The sequence below is a fragment of the Sceloporus occidentalis genome, unplaced genomic scaffold (genome assembly GCF_023333645.1).
Source record: "Sceloporus occidentalis isolate IW3139 unplaced genomic scaffold, rSceOcc1.0.p SCAF_262, whole genome shotgun sequence".
Lineage (NCBI taxonomy): Eukaryota > Metazoa > Chordata > Lepidosauria > Squamata > Phrynosomatidae > Sceloporus > Sceloporus occidentalis.
This window is the reverse complement of record NW_028317242.1, coordinates 40,001-51,024: the sequence shown is the minus strand read 5'-3', so window position 1 is coordinate 51,024 and position 11,024 is coordinate 40,001.

Below are 11,024 nucleotides of genomic sequence, written 5' to 3'. Positions count from 1 at the left end.
AGCAATTTATAATATAAAGTATTTTTTAAACCCATGATTTTAAGTGAAAGATGACAAATTCTCAGAACACAATCAGCAAAAATCAATATGTGCAAAAAAATATATATAAATAAAAAACACGGTTAAAAAACAATAGTACTCCACACCAAACAGCACCAATAAAGTAATAAATCACTAATAACAATAATTGATACTGTGGATGCAGCTGCCCCTGTAAACGATAGCTTAGTATGAATATTCTGAAATGACAAATGTGGCAATATTTTTTAAACAAGAACCAAGTTTGGCCCTAAAAAGAGAAATGGCAGAAACCAAATTAAATAATTTTAATACTCAGCTGACTTTAGTACGAGAGGCTCTGATTAGCGAGTCTGTGCTGTAGCGTTATACATTATACATTTCTTTATGTGCTTACTTGTCAGTGGGGACTACAATATACCATAACTACCATAACCACATGTCCCGGATTGCCCAGGCAGCCTCAATCCGGGACAATGTATCAGTGTAAATATATATATATATATATATATATATATATATATACACCTGTGTGTGATCTTATCTGCTTCATAGTGTGTCCCTGAATGGCAGAACAAAATGTGGTCACCCTAGCATGATAGGAGTGTGATTGCTGTTAACAATCATATATATTTAATGCAGTAATCACGCTCCTATCATGCACAAGCAGCCAATACATGGATGTTGTGCGTTCAGAGATGGTATTCTGCATACAATGCCACGTTCAAAGTCACTTAAATCGCCTTTCTTCCTCATTTTGATGCTCGGTTTGAACTTCAGCAAGTTACCTTGACCACGATGTCTACACGTCTAAATGCATTGAGTTGCCGCCATGTGATTGGCTGACTAGCTATCTGTGGTAACAAGCAATTAGGTGTACCTAGTAAAGTGACCAATGAGTGTGTGTGTGTGTGTGTGTATATATATATATATATATATATATATGTGTGGGCACGGGCGTAGGGGACGGGGGGGATCCATAAGGGGGGGACCGATAATATAGAAATCCCCCCCAGGGCTGTACGTGAGTCGAGTGCACTCACAGCTGCCCGATCAGCAGCTGCAGCCTGCAGGACTGGTTAGGGAAATCCGTGATCTCCCCAACCAGTCCTGCAGGCTGCAGCTGCATTAAGGTCACACTCACCAGCGTGCTGTCTGTAACTGAGCGCCGGGCGATGGGATATGACGTTTATATCCAGCCCCGGCGCTCAGCATAAACAGCTGTGCGCAGCCGCACTGCACAGACTGCGAGCGGCAAAAAGGAAAGTTGGAAGAGAAATCAGAAAGGAGGAAGAGAAAGGTAAGAGATGTGGAAAACGAAGGTGGGGGGGTATGATGTGGAAAACGAAGGTGGGTAGGTGAGTAGGTAGGTGGGTGGGGGGGGTATGATGTGGAAAACGAAGGTGGGTGGGTATGATGTGGAAAACGAAGGTGGGTGGGTGGGTGGGTGTCTTGGGTATGATGTGGAAAACGAAGGTGGGTGGGTGGGGGGATATGATGTGGAAAACGAAGGTGGGTGGGGGCGTATGATGTGGAAAACGGGTGGGGGGTCTGATGTGAAGAACAAAGGTTGTGGAGGGGGGTCTGATGTGGAGAACAAAGGTTTGGGGGGGTCTGATGTGGAGAACAAAGGTTTGGGGAGGTCTGATGTGGAGAACGAAGGTGGGGGTCTGATGGTAGATTTGTGTGTGCATATACATATGGTGAGGCATGTGTATGGGTACTTGGGCAGGCATATGTGTTTGTGTATAGGGCAGCTGTGTATATGTGCATGTATGTGCATACGCGTGTATGGGCAGTGTATATGTGTACGTCTGTATGGGCAGTGTATATGTGTACGTCTGTATGGGCAGTGTATATGTGTACGTCTGTATGGGCAGTGCATACGTGTACGTCTGTATGGGCTGTGTATATGTGTGTATATAAGGAGTGTATTTGTCTTATAGTGTATACGTCTGTGTAAGTATGTGCAAGGGCAGTGTATATTTATGGGGAGGCGTGTGTGTGAGCAGTTTATGTATGTTTGGGCAGGCGTGTATAAGGGTAGTGCATTTGTGTGAGTACTGGCAAGTGTGTATCTGCAGGCAATTGCAGCGTATATGTGTGTTTTTGTGGGCAGGCATGCGTAAGAGCAGTGCATTTGTGTGTGTATGAGCAGGCATGTCGTACTTAAAGGGAAGATAATGATTCCCTGTAACACATGTTTAACCCATTGTGTGTGTGTATGTTAGTGTGTGCATGTTATTCAAGTGTTTAAGCGTGTGGATATGTTCCTGTGTGCATGACGTGTTAGGAGTCTTAGATTGTTCCTTCAGTACATCATAGTAGTCTCTGTGGCCGTGTCCAGTGGGGTCCATCTGTGGTTGTAAGATTTTTCTTTTTTTGTGAGTTTCTGTGGGAATTTTCTCCCATTCATCTAGTAGAACGTTTTATGAGCTGAAGACATTTTGGACAACACTATGCTTCTAACTTTGTGGGAACAGTTTTGGGGAAGGTCCTTTTCTATTCCATCATGACTGTGCCCCAGTGTACAAAACAAGGTCCATAAAGGCATGGTTTGCAAAAATTCCCCACAGAAACTCTCCAAAATCTTGTGGAAGTCGTTCCCAGAAGAGTGGAAGCCGTTATAGCTGCAAAGGGGGACCAACTACATATTAATGTCTATGTATTTAGAATGCAATGTCATAAAAGTCCCTGTTGGTGAAATGGTCAGGTGTATAGCCTACCAGTAAAAAAGCTATCCCCCCCAGATTTTTAGGGGTTCCTACGCCCATGGCAAGAGGGGTATGAGGAAGACCATGTAAGACGGAGTTGCAGCAGTCAAGAAGAGGTGCAGGAATTCAGAGAGGGTGGGGAGACATTGAGAGAGAGCGTGAGCATTAGAGAGTGAATGAAAGTGAGAAAGTGAGTGTAAGGGAGAGTGCGTAAGCATGAATGAAAGTAAAAAAAAAAGAAAAGAAATGCAAATGGAAATTTGGAACTCTCTGCTTTTGTTTGTTTTGTTCGGGCTAATTTCATTCAAATTCATATTTGTACAAGAATGCCCAAGTCTAATATTGAGTGACTTTATCCATACCATATCCATACTTTAACTTATTCCTGGCTGTCACACCTCACTAAAGTGCACTCTATACAATTTGAAATGCTGATGTTGAGTCCAGCTTGCGCTGTGTATGTGTGTGTATGGCTGAATGTGGTGTGTATGTGTATGTGTGTACATGGCTGAATGTGGTATGTATGCGTGTACATGGCTGAATGTGGTATGTATGCGTGTACATGGCTGAATGTGGTGTGTATCTATGTGTATGGCTGATTGTGGTGTGTATGTGTGTGTATAGCTGAATGTGGTGTGTATGTGTGTATGGCTGAATGTGGTGTATATGTGTGTGTATGGCTGATTGTGGTGTGTATGTGTGTGCATGGCTGAGTGTGGTGTGTATGTGCGTGTATGGCTGAATGTGGTGTATATGTGCGTGTATGGCTGAATGTGGTGTATATGTGCGTGTATGGCTGAATGTGGTGTGTATGTGCGTGTATGGCTGAATGTGGTGTGTGTGGCTGAGATGTGTAATGTGTATGTTGGAATGCATGTCTTTGGTTGAGGATACTGTGTGTGTTGGTTCTGTTAAGGGCAATAACTTTGCATGGTGACAAATGGTTTGCAAAACCTTGATCTTTTAATTTACCTGAGATCTTTACATGGGGGGGTATAATGATGTTGTGAAGGTGTGATGAAGGTGGTGGGGGGCAGATGGTGGTGGGGTATAAAAGCTGTGTACACAGTAATGGCATTATAAAATACGGGGCTGGTATTTCATTATTTACAGTCCTGACAAATAGCACTAGGAGATGCTTCACCTATTTTACTTCCCTGATACTGGTGACAAACTGGAGAATTATTTTAATTTAGTAAAATTCCTCTTCTAAACTATGGAAATCAGATACTTGAGGGTGCCAAAAGTGTGTGCCGGCACAGTACACCACAAGTGGTATCCATAGGTGGTGCTACAGTATAAGTAAATTAAAGGGACACCTCGGGTGTCACATCTCCGTGCACGTGATACACTTACCAGCTCTGAACTCTGTGGGCAGAGGTCTGTTCAGCTGCTATTGATTTCAGTGACAAGAATTGTCAGACCATGGAGGAGGAGGGCAGCTGCAGCCGCAGGGCTGCAACTTCTAGCTCAGGTGTTTTATTTTCTTTAATACTCTTTAGTACTTTAATATGCATTCTTCTATAGTGGGGGGTCTCAGGGACATTAAATGCCCTTTAAGGTTGATATTAATGCTCAGACCCACAGCACAGGATGGAACTCCTGGCACAACAGGAACTCCTATGCGTTATGCGGGGTCAGCTCAGCCCTTTCACAGGAGAAGCCCATTGTGTGGGCTCGATACTGCATAGTGATATGAAATGTAGACGCACTCTTTAGTGAATAGACCCCTCTTTGTGTCCATGTAGAGCTAAACACTGCAACAGCACAAGGAAAGAGGCAGTATCTATGTATGCATTCACACAGCCGCAAACAACTACGCAGGCACGCTCCTGCCTGCCACGCACGCTCCTGCCTGCCACGCACGCTCCTGCCTGCCGCGCAGAGTATCTCTGCTCCCGTGACTGCAGGCTGCGGAAATGCGGTGACTCTGAGGCTTGCATTTCTACTGACAGTGTACACTTACTGACTGCACCGTATTATTACAGAACCACGTTCTTACTATCCTGACCCTGTCACATGACAGGAAGTGAAAAGCACCCTCCGCCATCGCTGATCATGCTAGAGAAATGGAGTCTGAGTGTCCGCAATTACCCCCGCGGCTGCCGCAGGAGATTTCTCTTCACTATAGCGTGTTCGTAACATGACTGCATTCATAATGTCCATTAAACAATAAAGACCCCTTCGGTTCACCACATCCACATGCCCACCTTCTGTCGTAATTGCATAAAAGCTATAGTGAGCTTGTCTTGTAATGTAAGGAGGTTTTACTTTACTCAGGGAGTGGTAGGTAAGTGGAACAAACTCCCAGCATAAGTGGTAGAGGCTAATACAGTGAGAGAATTTGCATGGGATAGGTTTATTACTATCCACCGGGGCAGACTAGACGGCCCAATGGGTTTCAATATCTGCCGGCAAATTCTACGTTTGGATGTAAGCTCTTTGACCCGGGGCCCTACTCGTGCGCTGTTTGTGTAAATCCAAATCATTACGTCCTGCTGGCCCGTTATACAGAGCAGTGATCATAATAATTTGGCTTGAAATTTTAAAAAAATGGTTTTATTCTTCACTATTAACCATTACATCACCTGATCTGCCCCTTAGTGTGTGTAAAATATATACTGTATCCAGCGTATAAACCCCTCTACTGCTTGATATGAAGGAGTTAACACATCGGGCCCGTCATAGAAGTGCGCGCACTCACGTTATCTGGGGATGAAGAGGTTAAACTGGGTGACATCACCAGCATGAGAACCAGACGAACCAGCCAGTCCGCAGCTGGACTGTACCATATGGTGAATGGGGGGAGCCATCACAAAACATTTTCCATTACTTTGTAGCAGTGCCTTACCTGGTGTTGTAATCGGTTAGAATAGAATCTGAAATGCTTTGAGTGCATGCAGTGTGTAGCAGGTTGTAGCACTGCCTATTCCCCCGCGATAATCGTAGTCCATTCACCCCCCACCTACCGCGCTGGTGGTGGATTCCGGACTCTGCCCCGCACTGTCAGGCTGCTGTGGTGTCAGAGCGGCGGTGCCCGGATTCCAGCTCTGACGGACCGGGGTGACGAGGAGGGGATGTGCTGACTGGAGCCGGCTGAGCAGGTGGGTGTAACGCGCCCTGTTATTGACTATACAGGGCATTTCTGGGGTGTCATGGAGCACTGCCGGGGTCTGCTGGGGAGGCACCTGTACCAGTGATGACTCCTGCATCTCCACTGACTGGGGGACTCATGTGGTTTCCCCATCATCCAGCAGGAACATTAGCACAGGTGGCTCACTCACTGACGTGTTTCACTGAAAGCTGGGCTGAGGACATTGAGAACCTGTCAACATAGATGAGAGCGATGGGAGTTGCATGCCTGTAGCTTTATTCACATGCCCTGAGAGCTGACATCACTTGTCTGAGGGTGATTGGAATGGTAGCGCTGGGAGTGCGGTTGCCCAATGGTTGCCTTCCTCTGCTGCTGCACCGGGTTAATCATGGGGTCTGCATGTCAGCCCAATCGTGCCCCCAGTAGCCCCGCCGGGGAACAGGCGGCCATTCACTCGCTACTGCTCTACTAAACAACCTGGATGGGCCTACAACAAATAGAGTGCAACTCCCATCACCTAAGGCTTGCTTGTCTGGCTGTGAGCGAGTCCTCCCAGAAGGTGGCTATTGCCCCAGTTACAAGAATATAATGAGACTAGATAAAATTAATTACCCGAAAATCCAGGATTAGCGTCCTTACTGCGTCTCCAGCGTGTCGGCCCCGTGTAATAACCGTCATGTATGTGCGGCATGCGTGCTCTCGGTATTGAATCTGCATGCACTACTTGGCCTGGAGGTAAATGCGTGAGCCTGGGGGTGGGGTTAATAATGTTTGGTTCATTAACCCCCACACGGCTGGAAAGCATATCTGCCCTGCTACATACACCGACATGCTGAACCCAGAGCGTGCGGCTGCTGCAGAAGCTCTTGGCGGCCTGGAATGACCTGCTAGCTTCAGACAGGCGGTGTTAGGAATGTGATAAAAGTGAGTCTCTGCGGCTTCGCTGCTCATCTCTACCCTGTTTGTATTCTAATAAAAGTTCTGCTTCCTCTGTGGCGATAAAGAGAACCGGGATCCGCTTCATTCTCTCACTCCTCCTCTTTATCATAATAAATAGTGAATTCGATCATTTCCCAAGTGCAGGGGATTGTATTTATTACGTGTAATTCTTTAAGAACCTTGGAACAGACACATAGAATTCGAAAGCAGATCTGAAACATTCAGACCCCGATGCCGATCCCATGCCTGTGTAAATTCCCTTTTTGTACCGGTATTAACCTCTACCACTTCTGCTGGAAGGTTGTTCCATTTATCTACTACACTCTCAACAAAGGAAACCTTTCTTACATTACATCTAAGCCTCTGACTTTCTAGTTTTTAGATTATGATCTCTCAAATGTTTGCGACACATTAATTTATCTGATGAAATTTAAGGGGGGGGTTAACCTATTTACACTGTACAGTAAATATCAGTATAACATATATAATACTATAGTTAAATAAGCCTATATAGTAAATAGTATATATATATATATAGTTAATTTATTCTATACAGTTAATGTATTCTGTTTAGTAAATATTAGTAAACTGTATATAATACTATAGTTTATTCTATGTAGTATATATCCGTGTTATATGCCCTTTTCGTATAATGAAGTAATATATATTATTGTGAGGTCGCACGTGGGGTCGCTGTGACATATAACACTTCTCACGGAGGTGGCCGTGGCGTCTGAGGGGCAGCCCGGCTGCTGCGAACGTCACACGCAGACTGTGACACGGGAATCGGATATCTGTAGAAGAGAAATGTCAGTTTTCCCGTCTTCAACTAATTTGGTTGAGATTTAGAAGCCACTTTTTTCCAACGATACAAATAATACACATACTAACATACTTTCACACGCTAACACACACTGTTACATACTAACCCACGCATTAACATACTAACATATGCAGAAAGATACTTATATACAGTCACATATTCACATACATGCACAATAACATACTTTCATACACACACACTAACACACACAATAACATACTTTCACACACATACTAACACGCACAATAACATACTTTCATACACACACAGTAACACGCACAATAACATACTTTCACACACATACTAACACACACAATAACATACTTTCACACACATACTAACACGCACAATAACATACTTTCACACACACATACTAACACAATAACATACTTTCATACACACACACTAACACACACAATAACATACTTTCACACACACATACTAACACACACAATAACATACTTTCATACACAATAGCATACTTTCACACATACACACTAACACATACAATAACATACTTTCACACACATACTAACACGCACAATAACATACTTTCACACACATACTAACACGCACAATAACATACTTTCACACACATACTAACGCACAATAACATACTTTCATACACACATACTAACACACACAATAACATACTTTCATACACACACTCTAACACACACAATAACATACTTTCACACACACACACTAACACACACAATAACATACTTTCATACACACACTCTAACACACACAATAACATACTTTCACACACACACACTAACACACACAATAACATACTTTCACACACATACTAACACGCACAATAACATACTTTCATACACACACATACTAACACACACAGTAACATACTTTCATACACGCATACTAACACACACAATAACATACTTTCACACACACATACTAACACACACAATAACATACTTTCATACACACATACTAACACGCACAATAACATACTTTAACACACACACACTAACACGCACAATAACATACTTTCATACACACACACTAACACACACAATAACATACTTTCACACACACATACTAACACACACAATAACATACTTTCATACACAATAGCATACTTTCACACATACACACTAACACATACAATAACATACTTTCACACACATACTAACACGCACAATAACATACTTTCACACACATACTAACACGCACAATAACATACTTTCACACACATACTAACGCACAATAACATACTTTCATACACACATACTAACACACACAATAACATACTTTCATACACACACTCTAACACACACAATAACATACTTTCACACACACACACTAACACACACAATAACATACTTTCATACACACACTCTAACACACACAATAACATACTTTCACACACACACACTAACACACACAATAACATACTTTCACACACATACTAACACGCACAATAACATACTTTCATACACACACATACTAACACACACAGTAACATACTTTCATACACGCATACTAACACACACAATAACATACTTTCACACACACATACTAACACACACAATAACATACTTTCATACACACATACTAACACGCACAATAACATACTTTAACACACACACACTAACACGCACAATAACATACTTTCATACACACACACTAACACACACAATAACATACTTTCACACACACACATGCTAACATACCCTTTTTGTTTTTACCTCTGCTTTTGATGGCTTCTTACACGCTCTTTTACATCTGTGTGCCGGGAAATTACATCATCTGCCGGAAGCGATTTCTCGTTGCCGTGGTGACATGGCTGGTTGAGTCCTGCGCTTTTCCCAAGTTCTACAATATATTGCTCTGTCCACAAAATAAAGCTATGTGAAGGGGTTCAGATAACCCACCTTATATGTGTACGTCTGAACTTCCTTTATTTGGGATCTGCATAATTATTCCTCCCCGTTACAATATATCTCAGCTGTTGCTAATTGTTGATTGGTTAAGGCAATGTTTGTAAGGGCCCAATAAGGACAGGAAATTCGCAGAGGTAATCATTTCTGTGCAACAAAGAATGAACATTAAAGAACTTTGTGAGTATTTTATGGGGCTTCTATAGGCCACGGCTCCCCGGAGGCCGGGGACTCTCGGCTGGGCCTTTCCGTGGCCGCTTTGTGTTCGGCAGGTTGTTAAACAATCGTTTTCAGTAGGAAGGACTGCGTGTGGCTTTAACCCTACGATGATTAAAGGGACAGTTTAACATCCCAGACAGCGTCACCATAAAATAACGCACAGAAACGTAATAAATAAAGCACTCGCTTTAGGGAGAAACTGCGGCTGCAGAGCTGCAGCTCACCTCCTCTTCCTGGGGTGACGGCTGACCTCCCCCGGGGCTGCGCACACAACGGGTTTTTAAACTTTTATAATATGTACGAGGTTAAAATGTCCATTAGAAGAAGTCTTTGGTTGAAACGTTGAATTGGGCCGACATAGGAAGAGATGTGAAGACGCTTCCCGGCCCTCGGAGATCTCTTCTCCGTTTCAGCCGCATTATGGAGATTTTCTGGACTGCCTTCTAGTGAGGAATATTTACCGGTCGCCCATTTGTCCCGATCTAAAGACTCAGACCTTAATCAGTCGTTGGTCTCGTCTTAGATTCTGGAGCCGTATGTCTGTCCCGCGCATGTTTAAATCCCCTCACTGTATTACCCTCTGCTGGGAGCAGAGCCGGATTAACGGTGGAGCAATTGCTCCGGGGGCCGACGTTCTGATGAGTCTATGCCTCTCGCCTGTCCCACAAAGCAGCGATCCGATCGGGCCCGGCGATGTGCAGCAATCATCCCGCCTCCCTGACACTGCGTCCCCGGAAATGACATCACTTCTCTGCGCGGTGTCAGGGAGGGAGGATGATTGGAGGAAGAGCGGGGGAGCTGCAGGCTGCATCCTCCTGTAATACTGCGTGTTTCTGTATATATTGGCCATAACATTGTGACAGGTGCAGGAATAACACAGATAATCTCCTGTCAGTGGGGGGGGGGGTATATTATTACGCAGCAAGGGAACATTTCCGGCGACAGGGTCATGCGCGGCTCATTGATACACGTGTGAGAAAGGCCGGCCCGTGTGGTTGAATCCAAAAGACGAGCTGCTGAAGTGACTGCTGGTTCTGATAGAAAGGAGTCAGAACACGCAGAGCGGTACAGTTTGTTGTGTACGGGGGGCCGCATAGCCGCAGAGCAGTCAGGGAGCCCACGCTTACCCCCGACCACTGCCGAAAGCGCCTACAATGGGCCCGTGAGCGGAACTGGACCACAGAGCGATGGAAGAAGGTGGCCGCTCTGATGAATCCCGTTTTTTTTTTTTTTTTTTTTTACATCACGTGGACGGCCGGGTGCGTCGCTCACCTGGAGAACACGAGGCACCCAGACGTGTCCGTGGGGGC